Source organism: Apodemus sylvaticus, chromosome 23 (assembly GCF_947179515.1).
Source record: "Apodemus sylvaticus chromosome 23, mApoSyl1.1, whole genome shotgun sequence".
Taxonomy (NCBI): domain Eukaryota; kingdom Metazoa; phylum Chordata; class Mammalia; order Rodentia; family Muridae; genus Apodemus; species Apodemus sylvaticus.
The window spans coordinates 51065589-51084792 of record NC_067494.1 but is presented as its reverse complement, the minus strand read 5'-3'; the positions used below and the strand labels follow the sequence as shown (position 1 = coordinate 51084792).

The window sequence follows — 19204 nt, the reverse complement described above, 5'->3', positions numbered from 1 at the left end:
GTATTTAGTTGACTTTACTCAATTCTTAGCTACAGCTGGAATTTTTCCCCTGGTTTTACCAACAGAAAAATCTGAAAATAGAACTAAGTCATGACCTACCGTAAGTTTTGAACTTGAAGAAGATAGAACAACACATAAAAAGCCAATAATTAAGACAATCGTTTAGAAATGAACCAAAGTTCAAAGGCACGTGCAGAAAGAGCTCCCATGCCAGGGAACGACTCATTTAAATGCACACGTGGCCGGTTCTGCGCACGTGCAAGCATCTTGAGCCTCGGATTTTTTCACAGAATCTGGCTGGGACATTAAAACCTAAACACCCAGATTGAGTAGTTCAGACTCTGAACTGCCTTAATCCACACGAAGTGATAAATCTACAGAATAAAAGACATAAAGTGGCAGAGTTCAGTGAGAAGCCACGTGCAAGCTATGCTTGTGTGTGATTTATTGGGCAAAGGGTGAGAGCTAAAAGCCTTCATCCCCTTCATTGGCATTATTAATACAGTAATGCACAGCGCACAGAAATAAACATGATCAATTTTTCTGACACTGCAGAATACAGCCCAAAGTCAACTGATGATGACTTTCCAAACACAGAGTCACAAAAGGAATAAAATGAGATTAAATGCAATACACGTATTTTATTACTTTACAAGCATAGCAAGACTGAACGCTCAAACTACTTACTTTTAAGTACTGGATTGTGGGGTTTTTTTGTTTGTTTTTTTTGTTTTTGTTTTGTGATGCTTCTCAAGAAAAATATCAAGAGAACCCTATAAATACTACATAATTAAAGCAAATGTTGGCTGCTCTATTTTGTTCACTTTGTGTTTGTGATTTAAGTATTTTGCTGAATACATACTTAAAGTGGTGTTGGCTCAGTAGGAACAGCAGCACACCTCCTGCATGCCCCACAAATCATCTACAAAAGTGTTGTCTGTACCTCCATTTAACGAGAGCAACTGGGTGTTTTCTGTAAACATATTATTAATGGGAACATCAAATGCAATCTGCATGCCACGGAATCACCTGATGCTGTAAGTGGTTTTCTCTCTGCAGTCATCACTTCTTTCCATCTCCAATTAGTATTATCTGCATTTAGTTCTCCATCATGTAAGGATCGTCTGACTATTGCTAAAACATCCAGGAAGAATTATTCAGTCCACAACAAAACAACAACAACAAAGACAAAAACAAAACCAAACAGTCTAACTTTCTAAGCTCTGACAATTTCAGATCATCTTTTATCTAGTTACTTTATCCCCACATCCAAAAATAAATAAATATTAAACTCATCACTATCCAGACAGCCGTAACAGTCTTCAGGATGACTCTATATGAAGTGATCTGTTAAATAAATTAAACATTGTATCTGTAACTAAATTCATGAAGTGCAAATTCAAATGAGTGACATTCATATTCTAAAGGGGAATGCAAACCTCTAAGCAATAGTTAAAACTATATTGCTTATTGGGAGAAACAAACTACTACATGCTTTTGTTGTCAATATTTACATGCATAGTATGTCCAAAGTAAGCCTTCTGAGCACATCTTCAAAGTATACAACCCCTTGTACAAGGGGGCATTATTCCTTATCTTGGAGAAGAATAGACAGAGGTTCTTACCATTTGTGCCACAGTTTGTCACATGGCTAACAATTCCCCCACATCGCAAAATATACCTCAATTCAATTCATGATTTAAGGGGAGAAAAAAATAACTACATAAACTAAATGACTTCATAAAGGGCAAACATATTTATCTACTTAAAATGCTATTGTGAACCTATAAAATATTTTTATAAGCCAATGAAAATGCAGTGCAGTACGCATTCTGATGACTTGAAAGACCTTCATTGTCTAATGGTTGTAGAATTTCTATACAGTCATCTCTGCATGCTTTATTCTGTCAAAACTGTGATTCTACAATATACATATATAGTAATGATCAAAATATACTGTAGTAGAGTAAATAATTTTAATGATTCATCAAAATTGGGAAACTTAAGCAGTTCTGTGTGTGTGTGTGTGTGTGTGTGTGTGTGTTTGGTATTAAGAGATTAAACTCAAGGCCTTGTACATGCAAAGCATTAAGCTGTGCCCAAAGCACTGAGAATATTCTAAGGCTCTAAAGGCTATAGGTAAGATAAAAAGTGATAAGTTATGAATTTCAAGGTATAATCTTATCTAAATTTTATTATTTATTTAATTTATGTAGACATTTCAATATATATATATATACCAAAATTCAAGGCATTCTCTTTGCTGTCAAGCCCACCGGGGCCACCTCTTCCTTCCTGAGTCAGCCTGGACACAGCAGTCACAGCCACAGAGCTAAGGAGCCTGGCTGAGAGAACGAATGTTCTGCCCTCCTCTACTTTATATATATGGATTTCCAGGCTACAGCTAAAAACATTTCTTTTAGTTTACACCAAAGAGAAATATAGCCCTTTAAAAGCAAGTCTGTGTGTCCTCACAGCAAGTTCAGAGCGACCTAGGGCCCAGACCTGGGATTACTGGTTCTCACCCCACATCTGCTCCATGATGCTGATAAGATTCTCCAAGCCAAACACATAGCCTCTGTCTGGCCCATCGTGAACAGTGGGGTCATCCCGGAAGCCCTTGAATGTGCTGTGTGCAAAGTCAATCATGCGGACATCCACCTTGGGCGGAGAAGAGGGGCCAGCTTCAAGACTGGTGTTGCTAGGGCTGGTGCTGGGGCCACAGGGTGGTGGCACCTCAGGGAGCCCCATGGCCACGTGCTTGAGACGTAGCTCAGAGCAGCACTCCTTGCCATAGCAGATGACAAGCAGGGAGCTGGAGTAGAAGCGGTAGGAGACCTGCTGCTCCAACACAGCTTTAAGGCTCGGCACTTTGCTTGGGACAGGCTCAAAAAGGTCACGTCGCAGGTCCAAGCCATTGTGCAGGTACTGATAGAGGGCACTGCGGAAGCCTTTGATGGAGAGTGCACGGTCATAGTACTTATTCCTGCAGAGCTAATCACCTGTGTCCAGCTGGTACACCTGCATGCTACAGACCCTGACCCCCCGCGTGGCCGACGTGCTCTGTTCACACTTCCTCATCTGCCGGGCTGCCTTCTCAGCAGAAGCATCGTCCCCATGCTGCCGGGTACCATGTTTATACGGAAAAATGTCCAATAATTGTTAAAGCAACCAAGGAAAATAGGTGCCCATCATACAGTTATAGCCATGATTTCCTCCTAGTGCTACTACTGATCATCCAACAATAAATAGAATAAACTATTCTGTGGTATATTAATATATGAGTTTATAAAAGATAAAGGACCTGAGGAAGGCTGTTAATATGACAAGGTGAGATCGGGTACCAGTGGCATAGAAGCTGCCGGGGTAATGGAGAGGAAAGATTTATTGATAATGAATAATATTTTATGTCACTAATGACGTTCATTTACCATTGACAAGACTACAGAAGTACATGCAATGACTGAAAAGTTTGTTTTGTTATATTCTAGTGTGGGTATACAAACTGGAATGTTACTTTCCAAATTTGTTGCTATAATAAGTAACAGTGAATATTCTTATAATTATCGAGGCCCATCTGTTTATTTTATGTTAACAAATAATTTCATTGTTTAGAATATTCCTGAAAATTTTTAGGCTAATGAGTTTACATTGTTGCAAAATCAAAATCACCAATTTTTAACAATATCGTCGTCATACAGCAATTATACTGAATTATTCTTTTTTAAACACAGACATCATTTTCTTTTTTTAATAGTTTTTTAGATTTATTTATTTATTTTATATATATGAGTACATCATTGCCCTCTTCAGACACTCCGTAAAATGGCATCAGATCCCATTACAGATGTTTGTGAGCCACCATGCCAAACATCCCATCGGCATATAAAGAAATAGGACAGAAGGTCCACAAACATCTTGCCTACAATGTATTCTGATGTTTCTTCTCCATTCAGTTTTGCTTTTATTAGGTCACTGTTGTGCTTTAGATGTATTGCATGACTCGTGAAAGTGTTTCAGAAGAAAGGCATGACCAATACTCAATTCAGCCATTTGTGCTAAACCTGCATTGTTGGATACCCAACGTTTCATTCGGTTTTTTAAAGAATCAGATTTTTGCCGGGCTGTGCCCCTTTTTCCACTTTGAATATTCCTGAAAGGCAGTTATTTCCTCTTAGAATCGTAACTAAGGAGCGATTGCATGCTCAAAAGCTGCGCTCACTAAACTCTTAGAACTCTAAGTCTAGAGAGAACAGTATAATGACTGAGGGATGAAGTTGCACAGACTGCTGATCTCACATGCTGTGTCAACAGCAGGATGACCAGGCTGTTACATCATCGTCTGTTTTCTGCATGTTATGGCTCTGCAGCTTCTGGGCATCCACTGACCATCGTTTTTATCTGAGCTTATTCTAGCAAATGTATATAACTTTTATTTTGCTTTGGTTTGGCATCATATAGTCACCTCATGTAATAATCCTGGATATTACCTCATGTAATAAACCAGGATAGAACCTGGAACTTGGGTTCTATTCTCTGCTTAGCCATTTAACAGAGACTGGTTGGCATCACTTGAGTTCTACACTGCCCTCTGAGTGGTGGAGAGGGAATGGCTGGTAAAGTGCAAATTGCAAGCAGAATAATTAATATAAATGTACTACATGGCAGATATAATCTAAAAAATACCACATACATATTTTCCAGCTGAAATTAACAATATAATTTGAAGAATAAAGGTCCAAGATATATTTATTTCTTGTGTGTGTGTGTGTATGTGTTTATAGGGTAAACAGCTCTTTGAATTAATGCAGTTGTCTTCACTTTGTCTTGTTGAGTTAGACCAGGTTTTAGTATGTAGATTAAATGCACCATTGAGAAATGTATAGAAACTTCCATTTTGATCATAATGAACAATAAAATGAACTGATGTTTTGGTAAATGGTATTAAAGAGTTCCAAAGCATTTATTGCTATGACTAATGTCATTTCCATTATCCATGTCTATCAATATATTTCACCTCTGGTTTTGTATAGTGTGAATATTGTAGATGAAACCGTTTTTATGATATTGCTACCTATTCTTTGTAAGTGGTTCAGAAAGACAATAAGAAAACCAAAGCATAAACAAATATTTTTAAATAGAAAAGTGTCTACTGCCAAGCCTGATGGTGCAAATTTAATCCCTGGGATCTACATGGTATGAGAGAGAGACAGCTTCCAGAGGTTGTCCTCTGATATGCCCTCCACACTAAATGAATGAAAATTGTTTAAAGAAAAAAAATTAAGTCTCTATCAGACATAAATCACTACCGTTAACATGTCAGAATGGTAACATTTTTATATGTATGTATGTATGTATGTATGGAAGTATGCATTTGTGCTGCCATTGTGTGGCTGTGGAGGTCAGAGGACAATTTGTGAAAGTTCCTTTTGCCATGTGGGTTTTGGTAATCCAACTCAGATCTTCAGACTTGGTGACAGGTGTCTGTCTCATAGAGCTGTCTTACTCACCCTATAATGGTAACTTTTATAAAGTTTCCTAAGCTGAAAAAGTAATCAAAGATAATCTAACACAGCAATATATCACCATGCTATTCTTTTTAGCAAAAATATATTGACCGATTAGAATAATTTATGGGTCTGGGCTGGAGAGACGGTTCAGTGGTTAAGAGGACCTACTGCTCTTCCAGCGGTCCTGAGTTCAATTCCCAGCATGTGTGCACGCGAATGCAGCAGTGCCCCACAAAGCTAGTTTCAGCACTGCTCTGAGTCACTGTGCAGAACCAGCACGGCAGATGGTTTTAACCCAGACTAGTGAAGTGTGGGATGGGTATACATACTCACCTACATAACTGGTGGTATGACTCCTTCACACTCGACCACTCAAAGGAGCTTCTTCCCCTTTGCCATGATAAAAATCCCTGATGAAGGCAACTTGAGGAAAAGGTGTTATTCTGGCTCACATTTTAAGACAAAGTCTATCATGGTGTGAACGTGAAGGCAGGGAATACTCTAATCAGATGCCCACCTTACATCCACGGCCAAGAAACAGAGAAATTAATATTTGCTTCTGCTTGGTTTCTTTCCTCCATTCATATGATCTAGGATGCCCTGCCCTAAAAATGGTTCCAACCACAATCAAGATGAATCTTTCTACGTCAATGAAGGTAATCAAGGCAATCCTCTACCAGCTGTCCAGAGGCTTGCCCAAACTAGCTAATCACTCACAGGTGTGTCCACATGCTTTTCTTCTGGGTCATTCAAATGAGAAGTAGGCTAGACTATGTGGGGGGGGGGGAAAGATTCCCCTAGAAAAGTAAACAGTTTCATTCTCAACTAAAATGCCAAAAATGCCCTTGAGGCTCTCGGCAATCTCTTCTTTGCTAGAGGCCATAAATGCCAAAAAGTGTACAGGGGATCTGATCTCACATCTGGTTTGTAAAATAATTTTAGGATACTTCCTTGGAGTGAGAGATGTCCCAGTTAAAAAAAGAAAAAAAGAAAAGAAGAAAGAAAAAAAAAAGCCTTCTCGTCAAGAAAAAAGATTCCTTAGCTGAGTGGAGACTTTCATTCCAGTTGTTTGGAGTCATTCACTCGACCACCCGAAGGAAGCCAGCTCACGTTAAGCTAAGGTAAAGAGATGGGCACAATAATTAGTCCTTAAATGAGATATGAGAAATGCCATTTCCTTCTCAGCATCTTTTCCTGCACTGCAGTAGCTTACAGGGCCACAGTGCTATGTAGCTATGGAGTTGTAAGTCAGCCCACTGCAGTGCTGTGTGGCTGTGTACCCTGTAAGTCAGCCCACTGCAGTGCTGTGTGGCTGTGTACCCTGTAAGTCAGTCCACTGCAGTGCTGTGTGGCTGTGTACCCTGTAAGTCAGCCCACTGCAGTGCTGTGTGGCTGTGTACCCTGTAAGTCAGTCCACTGCAGTGCTATGTGGCTGTGTACCCTGTAAGTCAGCCCACTGCAGTGCTGTGTGGCTGTGTACCCTGTAAGTCAGTCCACTGCAGTGCTGTGTGGGAATTTAGCTGTAAGTCAGCCCACTTTCCTGAATTGTTCAGAAAAGTTTGATATTTCTTCTACCTTCTTTCTAAGCAAGCTTGCTTTGACACTTCGGACTTTCCCCAAACATTTCTGTCACACTCTGTCTCTAAAGCCTTTCCCTGTCATGTAGCCACTTATCAGCCACGTGTCTAGCCTCCATACCAACTTACACGGCATGGCCTCTTTTCTTTCTCTTATCATTTTTCTCCTCTGGGAAGTTTTGCAGTGTATAGATTGCCTGGTCGGAGATTTTTCTCCTTGAAATGCTATTGAAATCATCCTTGAACTTCGGTTAGAGTCTGTTCTCCAATTATTTTATTACTGAGACTGAGAACCCCAAGACAGAACCTCCAGTATTCCCTGTATTAATTCTAGATTCTGTCAAGTTGAGAATACTAATCATTGCAGTAGCTTGTATTATAGAATGATTTCACATTAATTAGGATAAATAACACATGAATTTATTTGGTTGCAAGTGTTTGCTATCTTTTCTAAATCCTTCACAGCTGAAAAAAATAAGAAAATCATCTATGCAGCATTTTCTTCTTGAATATGTTTATATCATTTTAATTTGTTAATTTGAGAAAATTTGAGTTTTTCTCCAGTTTATAAAATCCATACTTAATGCTTTCCTTTTTCCAATTCTTTTTGACAATTACTCTCATAGACCATCAAAAAGCTGCAATCGGTCACCAATGTGCAGTTCATTTCAAAGCCAGATGAAGATAAAAAATAGCAGACTAGCTCAGAAAAGTTACAAGTCTCATGAGCTAAAAACAGAACATTGTCCATTTAAAACACTCTAGAAGTGTCTTCATCCTCTTCACTTTGTACACAATTCCAATCAGCATACAGCGCATATGGAGACAGTAAGGGTCTGCTGAATAAATAGAAGAGAATTGGGGTGAAGACAGATGGAAGAAAGATGTAAGGGCGAATGAGGAGGAAAGAGAGAGAAAGAGGGAAGGGAGGGGAAATGATTTAAAGCTCAAAATACTTACAGCAGAAAAGAAAACCTTAAAATTCTGTCAAAAGACTGATTTATACCCCTGCCTCTTCTCAGAAGAAATGTATATATTTAAAGTCCCAACTCCAATTGTGACTATTTGGAATCATGGAAGAATTAAGTTTAACAGACACCCTGAGAGTGCTTCTGATTCAGTTTCACTTTTCCTTCACAAAAGGGGCTTCAGCTTGCTTCTTCCTGTCTGTGATGTGTGGTCACAGTGAAATCAGGGCCTTTAACAGGCAAGAAAAACTATGCTCCCATCTCCTAAAATGAAGCCAGAATGGGATCTTAGAATTGTGCCAAAATAAATACTTATTGTGTGAGCTCCTGATTCTATAGTACTTTGTTGAAGCTTCCAAGATAACTAGGAACTGGTGAGTTCCACTAAGGAACCCAGAGCTGTATGCGTCTGTCTCTCTGTGTGCATGTATCAATACATCATTAAAAAGTCTGAATAAACAGAACCCGAGAACAAAACGTTCACAGTGGAAAGGTATTGACTCATTAAAGGGAAAAACTTGTGTTCAGTTTGCACAAAGGAAAGATGTTCTACAATACTTAGATTTCAAGTAGCTAGAAGCTAACTATTGTAAAAAAAAATAAATCAGTTTTTTCCTCCCAGCCCCTGCTTTGGGAAAGACAACTCTGAGACTAATTATTTATTAATAAATGCCTGGGGCAGAAGCTTTGGCTCACTCACCAATTCGCTTGTAACATATCAAACTATTCTATGTCTTCCAGTACCTCTCCTAAGCTTCATGCAAACCAAGTCCTGTGCGAATTTCCTCTTTTTTTATATCCCGAGTTCAGCTCCCTGCTGATTTATGTCTGTCTCCTTAGTGTTCATCCTGAATCTCCCATGCCGCTCACTATTTCCCAGAATCCTCTCTCTTCCTGCCAGCTTCCTTCCCACCTCCTATTTCCTGCCTCAGCTCATTGGGCATAGGCCTTTTTATTGACAGGTCTTGCTTATAAGAGATTACCTCTAGAAAATATTTTGTTACTTCTTATAAAATTAAAAAGCTTGGTGTTTAAGATATTATTTTTGCCCAAGATTTTCTATGGCTGAATTTTATTACTAGCATTTCATGGAATACAAATTTTTCTCTGTGCCTTAATAGTAAGACATTCAAGGGCAGCAATAACTTTTTAAACTCATTAACCGAGGTATTTCAGAAATTATTATTTGAAAACAATAGCAGAAAACAATGGTCTTCTTACATTAGAATTAGTTAAAATGAATAAATTGAAAGCTGCTAAGTTAAAAACTTTAAATGGTGAGTTATAATGCATAAATTAAGTCTTAATAAAGCCCCTTTCAACAAAAAATAAATGGTTCCATTAAGCTTTTCATACAATGATCAGACAAATTTCAAACATTATCCTGATAATATTCTACTTACAAACACCACAAACATATCTTCCAAAATATACTCCTGCTAAGTATGGAATTATACAAAATATCTAAAATATCTTACAAGGCAAATGGGAAAATGTTAATCTAGTTGTAGCTAAACACATCGCAGAGACAAGCAATCGGAGCTATGCCTCCAGAGAGTAATAAAAGAGGAAACAAATTGGACTATTTTCCAGCAGGTGACAACTTCTATTACATTGATTAGATTTTTATTTACTTCCATCATCAAATAAGAAGAAAATATTAATTAACCACTGGATCACTCAAATAGCACATCACAGCATCTGCTACCCTAGGCATTTCCCTCTTTGACACAACCTGATTCATGAAATGAGGCAGGTGCACATCATATGGAGATAAACAGTAATGATAACTGTTGGCACACCTCCTACCACTGCCAGATGCCCCAGGGTCAAGGATGAGCATTCTTGTCTATTCACTAAACCAGAAATGTGAATTTAGACACATTCAACTGCCACACGCCAAACAAATTTAACAAATGTTCATTGGTTTCTTTTCCTTTAAATAATCCATAATTTCATGTATCTATGGGATACAATGTTATATTTCAATAGATGTAAACATTGTAGAATGTATGCTCATTAAAAACATGATTTGAATAGCAGGTGGATTTGAATTCCAGGATAAATCCAAGTTAAACTCTAATATTGGCCTGTAACAGGCACATTCATTAAACATGAGCAAGGGATAATTTCTAAAATCACATACGTCTAGAAAATGGTAAAATAGAAAGGTATCTCAGTATAAGTTTATTTTATATTTACTCTAGAAGTTGACTTTGCGCTTTAAGAATTTAATTTAGTAGAAAAATGTATAAAGATCTCGAAAAGAGAAAACGAAATCAAGAAATTCAGAATGTAGTGGGTATGAGGAACAGAGAGTGTCATAGATTGTGAACTGTGAGAATTATTGGATTATAAGGAAATTTAAAATGTGGTACATAGTCTTAAAGAACTTGCAATTTATCAATGTGGACATACAAATCATATAGCTTTTTATGTTTTGCTGACTGTACTCATAAACAGCAGTTTTTCCTGTCCACATAATAATCTGTGAGGAAAGGGGCACAGATATTGGCTTCAGAGTTAACCTATAATAGGGAAATGATGCCTCTTCCAGACACCGTGGGCTAACAAATAAAAATCCCAGTATCAGGAATGTAGGTTACCGCTTTTGGGATTGTTGACTAGTGGAGTTCCATAGACCCCCTAACACTGCAAGCTATTGGCAATGCTCTGGATTCCCTTCCAGATCTTGACAAGACCTATTGCTAAAGATCTCTGAGAAATATATCATGGAAGGATCAATCTGGTACTGATCTAGAAACTTCATTCCTACCAGCTATCTCTAATGGGTCTGGAAAGTACTAACACTACTAGGGGAGAAAAGTAATCATTTATCTATCCACCTGTGAACTCTGTGCCACAGTGACTGACACGGCAAGGCATGGCAGCTGAAGAAACTGTGGCATTAATGTCATAGGACCATCCAACAACTTCTTGATTAAATTTAAGGCCCACTCCACAAGATGGAGTCCATACCTGGAACCATTAAAGGGGCTAAGAACGTAGGTAGGTCATAGACCCTAGGGCAGAGCCTATCCTTTACTGTTATTCTGCTACATGGTCATAGTATTAAATCAACCTCTAAAGGCTTACCACTGTATTATTAGATTACTGCATTTTTTCAAACTGCGTGATAGCTTTTTCAGCAGTAATAGATAATTAACACAGCCCACAATTGCTGAATGTTCCAAGAATAAAAGGTCATAGAGTTCTCAACCCCAGTGAGATATCTAGGACACACCCACTCCTTCCAAAGATTATCTGACCTAAAGGAAGTAAGTAACTACATCAATTAGTTTTCCAGACTAACAGGGCAGTTCCATATATGAACCGGTAATACCTTTGATTGTATCTGCAAGACGCGAAAAGCTAAACAGAAGAAATCCAAGCTTGGAAGAGTAAGAAGTTCCAACCCAGCTGAGGAGCTATTTGGCAGTTGGGTGTTGTGAGAAGAAGAGCCAGTTTTCTTTAGTAATATAGACTCTGGGAGAACAGTCTTGCTTTAGTAGAATCTCCTACACTCGCAAGTAATAGTGACAAAACTTAATAGACTCAAGGGATTTTTTAAAGGACAGAGCACATGAAGTTTAGGGGGAATGGTTGTAAGGGAGTAGATGGAGAATGTAGGGAGTAGACGTGATGAAAACATATCATATGTATGTATGTATGAACTGCTAAAATAGAAAACACTAAAACTAAAAAGTATATGTTTGAAAGGTAATGTAAGTATTTATATAAGAATTTTGAATAACTTGTGAATTTTTCTTTCTGCTATAAATGCATTATTGTGTTTAAATGCACAGAATGATAGCTCATGACTTCTAGTTATGTATTTAAAAGTTGTATTTAAAAAAATTGTATTTCAAGTACACACATCAACTTAATATAAGGAACAAGGGACAAGCTTTCAATTTGCACAAACATCTACTAGGAGATGCCCTTTAAGAGGTCCAGCATATGTCCTTCCTTGAGAAAAGCTGTCTTTTTACCATATGCCATGTTCGTAGTCTGCCTTTTGAGTCATGAGCAGGGTGATCCCTTACCAAAGCAGGCACATTGTATTTTCCCTAGAAAAGTTGGAGTAAAATTATGACTGAGATTATATAATGTCACTGAGAACATTAACTAAAAGAAATCTTACCAACTTCCTTTGCTGAGAACCCAGGAGTTATGTGAACCTCTTATATCTGAAATTTGAGCCCTGGTGTCCAACAAAATATCTCTTTAAAATATAAATACTGGCTAGGCATCATATGCATACACATAATCCTAGGAGCTGGGAGGCTAAGGCAAATTTATTAAGCTTGAGGTCACCCTGGTTGATATAACTGGTTTCTGACTAGCCTGAGCAATGCAGTAAGACCTGAACACACTTGGTGGTAGAGAACTTTCCTAACATGGGTAAAGTCTTGAGTGTAATACCACGAACTGTAAATAAGTACTCATTTCTTTTTTAATTTTTTTAATTTTTTTGGTTATTTTATTAATTTACATTTCAAATGTTATCCCCATTCCCAATTTCCTCTCCACAAGCCCCCTATTCATATCTCCCTCTACCTGCCTCTACGATGGTGCTCTCCAATCCACCCACCCACTCCTGCCTCAGCGCCCTAGCGTTCCCCTATCCTGGGTTATCAAACCTCCACAGGACCAAGGGACTTCCTTCCAAGTTATGTCAGATAAGGCAGTCCTCTGCTACATATCCAGATGGAGCTACGCATACCACCTGTGTACTCTCTGGTTGGTGGTTTAGTCCCTGGGAGCTTTGGGAGGTCCGGTTGGTTGATATTGTTATTCTTCCTATGAGGTTGCAAACCCCTTCAGCTCCTATAGTCCTTGCCCCAACTTCACCATTGGGGTCCCCATACTCAGTCCAATGTGTGGTTGTGTACATCCACATCTGTGTTGGTTTACTTCTGGCAGAGTCTCTCATGGGACAGCTATACCAGGCTCCGGTCAGTAAGCACTTCTTGGCATCACCAATAGTGTCTGGGTTTGGGGTCAACAGATGGGATGGATCCCTAGGTGGGGCAGTTTCTGGATGGCCTTTCCTTCAATTTCTGCTCCACTCTTTGTCCATGCATTTCCTTTTGACAGGAGGAATTCTGGATTAATATTTTTGATTAGTGGTCCCATCCCTCAACTGGGGACTGTGTCTATCCATTGGATATGATCTATAGAGGTTCTGTCTCCCCTTTGCTGGGTATTTTAGCTAACGTCCTCTCTGTTGGGTCCTGAGAACCTCTTAGGTTTTTAAAGGCTACCCCCAGTTCACCCTCCCCCACTGCTACACACCTATTTTCAAATTCCTGACCCTCTGTACTTCTCCCCCATCTTCCCCGGCATCTGAACTGGTCCCTCTTTTCCCTCCCTCTCTTCTCTCCCTCCCATCTTCCTCTCCCTCTACTTCTCAGAGATTATTCTCTTCCCCCTGTGGAGTATGACTACAGCTTCCCCACTTTGGTGTAATCTTGATCTTCTTTCTTCACATGGTATGTGAGTTGTACTGTGGATATTCTGAGCTTATTTTTAGCTGATATCCACTTATCAGTGAGTGCATACCATGTGTGTTCTTTCGTGACTAAGTGAGCCCACTCAGAATGATATTTTCTAGTTTCATTCCTTTGCCTAAGAATTTCATGAAGCTGTTGTTTTTAATAGCTGAGTAGTACTCCATGGCATAAATGTACCACATTTTCTGTATCCATTCTTCTCCTGAGGAACATTTGTGTTGTTTCTAGCTTCTGGCTATTATAAAATAGGCTGCTATGAACATAGTGGACCATGTGTCCTTGTTATATGTTGGAGTATCTTCTGGGTATATGCCTAGGAGTGGAATAGCCTGGTCCTCAGGTAATACTATTTCCAATTTTCTGAGGAACCTCCAGACTGATTTCCAGAGTAGTTGTACCAGCTTGCAATCCCACCAGCAGTGAAGCAGTGTTCCTCTTTCTCCACATCCTCACCAGCATCTGATGTCACCTGAGTTTTTGATCTTAGCCATTCTGACAGGTGTGAAGTGGAATCTCTGGGGTTGTTTTGATTTGCATTTCCCTGATGATTAAGTATGTCGAACGTTTCTTTAGGTGCTTCTCAGCCATTTGAGTTTCCTCGGTTGATAATTCTGTTTAGCTCTGTTCCACATTTTTCATAGGTTCTGGTTCTTGTATATATTGGATATTAGCCCTCTATCAGATGTAGGGTTGGTGAAGATCTTTTCCCAATCTATTGGTTGCCATTTTGTCCATTGACTGTGTCCTTTGCCTTACAGAAGCTTTGTAATTTTATGAGGTCACATTTGTCAATTCTTGTGGTGTTCTCTTCAGGAAATTTCCCTTGTGCCCATGTGTTTAAGGTTTTTTTTCCCCACTTTCTCCTCTATTAGATTCACCATATCTGGTTTTATGTGGAGGTCCTTGACTCACTTGGACTCGAGCTTTGTACAAGGAGATAAAAATGGGTAAGTTTATATTGTTCTACATACAGACCACCAGTTTAATGAGCACCATTTGTTGAAAAATGCTGTCTTTTTCCAGTGGATGGTTTTAGCTCCTTTGTCAAAGATCAAGTGACCATAGGTGTGTGGGTTCATTTCTGGGTCTTCAGTTCTATTCCAGTGATCTACTCGCCTGTCTCTGGGCCAATGCCATGTGGTTTTTATCACTATTGCTCTGTAGTATAGTTTGAGGTCAGGGATGGCGATTCCCCTAGAAGTTCTTTTATTGTTGTGAATGTTTAAGGGTTAATCTATCTTGTTGATTTGCTCAAAGTACCAGCTCCTGGTTTTGTTGATTCTTTGTATAGATCACTTTGTTTCTACTTGTTTGATTTCTGTCTTGAGTTTGATTATTTCCGGACATTTACTCCTCTTGAGTATTTTTGCTTCTTTTTGTTCTAGAGCTTTCAGATATGCTGTTAAGCTGCTAGTGTATGCTCTTTCCAATTTCTTTATGGAAGCACTCAGAGCCATGAATTTTCCTCTAACACTGCTTTCATTGTGTCCCATAAGTTTGGGTATGTTGTAACTTCATTAAATTCTAAGAAGTCTTAATTTCTTTTTTTATTTCTTCCCTGACCAGGTTATCATTGAGCAGATATTTTGTTTACCTTCCATGTGTATGTGGACTTTCTATTGTTTTTGTTGTTTGTGAAGACCAGCCTTAGTCCATGGTGGTCTGATAGGATGCATGAGATTATTTCAAACTTCTTGTATTGGTTGAGGCTTGTAGTCATCTTGTGCATCAAAGACATATATCAATGCTTCTGTGCCCCTGAAGATCATTTCATAGTCAAAGGTTAAGTCAAAGCAGTCTATCTGCCCAGGAAAATCACAAATCTGGAAGTTCACAAAGGAACTGTTGGAAATATCGTCTTGATAAATCTTGTTTGTAATTTCCAAAAAGAGAGTCTCATTGGGTGACATCTAATGAAACACCCCCTCTGAATGGAGGACTTGGTGATGTGCTGTAGCCCCATAAGCAGGATCCTTGGCTTGGAGCTGTCAATGCCCCTGCGCCTCTGCTGCCACCCACTGCCTCCTCTTCCTTCTCCTCTGTGCCTTAGCCAAAGTCCTTGAGGAATGAGTTGACTGTGTCATAACTGTTGGCTAGGGCCATCTCCTCTGCGCTGTACTGCAGGGACATTGTGCTGGACACTACCACCTGAGCCCTGACAGGCCAGGCCAGGTTAGGCCAACACCTCTCTAGGAATACTCATTTCTTAGGTAAAATATATGAATCTTTAAATATAGAGACTCCTTATATTTTATTTACATCAAAACAAGGAGGAAATAATGGTTTCCATTTCAAAGTTTCTTTATTTAAGATAAGAAGGAAAATATTTTTTAATATGCTTGAAAATGCTTTATTTGCAGGGAAGGAGGTATATAATTTAACAAGACAAAACCCCAAATATAAAGATTCATAGAGACAAGTTGATAGAGTCACATGGGAACTTAAACTAGGAAATTTGTTGTAGATGCAATCAAAATATATTTTACATATATTTAAAATGCTCAAATAATAAAAATTATTTTTAAAACAGACAAAAGCCATGTCATTGTCTAACACCTAGACCTTCTCATCTCCATGTGTGACCTCAGTGGTGTCCCAAAGGGGAAATTTTTTTTAAAAAAAGAAATAGTTCCTTCTAACTTACAAACTGCACTGGCTAGTTCTGTGTGTCAACTTGACACAAGATGGAGTTATCACAGAGAAAGGAGCTTAAGCTGAGAAAGTGCCTCCGTGATATCCAGCTGTGGGGCATTTTCTCAATTAGTGATCAAGGGGGAAGGGCCCCTTGTGGGTGGAGCCATCCCTAGGCTGGTAGTGTTGGGTTCTATAAGAAAGTAAGCGGAGCAAGCCAGGGGAAGCAAATCAGTAAGAAACATCTCTCCATGGTCTCTGCACTAGCTCCTGCTTCCTGAGCTGCTTGAGTTCCAGTCCTGACTTCCTTTGGTGATGAACAGCTGTGTGGAAGTGTAAGCTAAATAAACCCTTTCCTCCCCAACTTGCTTCTTGGTCATGATTGTGCAGGAATAGAAACCCTGATGAAGACACAAACCTAATGTATTTAGATAAGAAACAGTAAAATGAATACATACTAACATGTAAAATCTTAAGAGTTTAAAGGGGTCAAGTTTCTTATTATGTAATCTGCAGCATCAAAATCGCAGAGTTAAAATAACATTTTTGGCAAGTAAAAAAGTATCAACCCAATTAACAATGGATGCATGGCACAATGGTGCCAAGTGATATGCATATATACATATATATAAATGTATATGTATATATATATATATGTATATATATGGTTATTTTATTTATTTACATTTCAAATGTTATTCCCATTCCTGGTTTCCCCTCTGCAAACCCCCATCCCATCCTCCCTCTTCCCTGCTTCTATGAGGTGCTCACCTAACCACCCACCTACTCCTGTCTCTCTGCCCTAATATCCTCCTGTGCTGGAGCATCGAGCCTGCACATGACCAAGGTCTTCCCCTCCCCCTGAGGCCGATTAATGCCATCCTCTGCTACATATGCAGCTGGAGCCATGGGTCCCCCATGTATATTCTTTGGTTGGTAGTTTAGTTCCTGGGAATTCTGGTTGGTTGATATTGTTGTTCTTCCTATGGGGTTGTCAACCCCTTCAGCTCCTTCATTCCTTCCCCTAACTCTTCCATTGGGGTCCTGGGCTTAGTCTGATGGTTGGCTGTGAGCGTCCACAACTATATTGGTCAGGCTCTAGCAGAGCCTCTCAGGGGGCAGCCATACCAAGCTCCTGTCAGCAAGCACTTCTTGGCATCAGCGACAGTATGAGGGTTTTGTGTCTGCAGATGGCATGTATCCCTAGATGGGGCAGTCTCTAGACGGCCTTTCCTTCAGTCTCTGCTCCACTCTTTGTCCCTGCATTTTCTTTAGACCGGAACCATTCTGGGTTAAAATTTTTGAGCTGGATGGGTGACCCCATCCCTCAACCATATCATAAGATATATGATATATGATATGTGTCATATATCTTATATATTAAAATTCTTGTGGGCATAATTAAATGGTGTTCAACAGCAAACATTACTGTTGAATCCAGAACTTCAATATAGATAATGGGAGTTAGCCCTACCCTCTAAAATTGCTTTTCTGAAGCCTTAAATGTGCCACCTTTAGTGGGAGTTCCTTATATTAAAGAGTTTTAACAGCATGTACTTCCTGGCATCCACAGTACTCTCTGGGCTTGGTGACTATGTATGGTATGGGATGGATCCCCAGGTAGGGCAGCCTTTGGATGGCTTTTCCTTCAGTCCTTGCTCTGCACTTTGCCTCAGTATTTGTTCCTGTGAGTGTTTTGTTCCCCCTCCTAAGAAGGACCATCCCATATACAGTCTCCAAACCAAGACACTGTTGTGGATGCCAAACCCAGACACTGTTGCGAATGCCAAGAAGTGCGTGCTGACAGGAGCCTGGTATAGCTATGTCCTGAGAGGCTCTGCCAGAGCCTGACAAATACAGAGGGGGATACTCGCAGCCAACCATTACACTGAGCACAGGGTTCCCAGTGGGGTCCCCAATGGGGGAGTTAGAGAAAGGACTGAAGGAGCTGAAGGAGTTTGCAATGGCATAGGAAAAACAATAATATCAACCAACCAGACCTCCTAGAGCTCCCAGTGACTAAACCACTAACCAAGGAGTACACATGGAGGGACCCACGACTCCAGCTGCATATGTAGCAGAGGATGGCCTTGTCAGGTATCAATGGGAGGAGAGGGCCTTGGTCCTATAAAGGCTCGATGCCCCAGCATAGGGGAATGGAGAGGGAAGGGAGGCAGGAGTGGGTGGGTGGGTGGAGGGACACTCTCATAGAAGCAGGAGAAGGGGGATAAGATAGGGGGGTTCAGGGGACCAGAAAAGGGGATAACATTTGAAGTGTAAATAAAGAAAATATCGAATAAAAAATTTAAAAAACTAAAAAAAAATGTTATAACAGAATAATGCAGAATAGAATCTGTTCAAAAATAAGCAACTTTGGGACAGTGCTAATTAAGACTACTGTTTTCTTTGTGAAAACATAGTTAGCATGCTCCAAGACAATTTCACACATGTACATAATGATTCTTCTCCATAACCTCTTTTATTCTTCTCCCACCGGATATCAACACCCTTCTTCCCTACCATTATCTCTTTCTTACATTAATGTCTGGTTTGTGACGCACCGAGTTTAACCAAGGCCCTGTGTGAGATCAAGAGTTTGTAACTAGTCACAAGAATGTAGCAGGGTCACTAACAGAGACACAACTTAAGACAACTCCAAGAGCCTATCAGCAACCAATATAAAGTAGGCAATGAAGTGCAGGGACTAGGTAGGCCCTGAGCCTCAAGTCTAGCCGTGACAGGTAAGTCCAGTTCAGATAGCCACAGCTGCGTTGAGTTTGTGATTGCAATGGCTTTGCTATGCCAGAAAAAGAGTTGCATTTTATGCCCTTCTCCTTGTCTTCTGGCTCTTACATTCTTCACTTCCGTGATGTCACTCCTGCGGCTGACAGGGAGTGATATAAAATGTCTTGCACATGATCATGTCTGGCCTGGAAGTCTTGCATTATAGTTCATATGTTTCGTAGTTGGATTAGATTGCTTATGCCTTTAAGTAGTGTATG

The 19204-nt window shown here is 39.6% G+C and overlaps 2 pseudogenes; one reads left to right on the top strand and one right to left on the bottom strand.

Moving 5' to 3' along the window:
- Window positions 1–2511: 2511 nt before the first annotated feature.
- On the bottom strand, window positions 2512–3156 carry LOC127673761 (inositol hexakisphosphate kinase 1-like; annotated as a pseudogene).
- Window positions 3157–6105: 2949 nt separating this feature from the next.
- Window positions 6106–19204, top strand: part of LOC127673760 (ATP-binding cassette sub-family F member 2-like) — a 38638-nt pseudogene continuing 25539 nt past the window's right edge.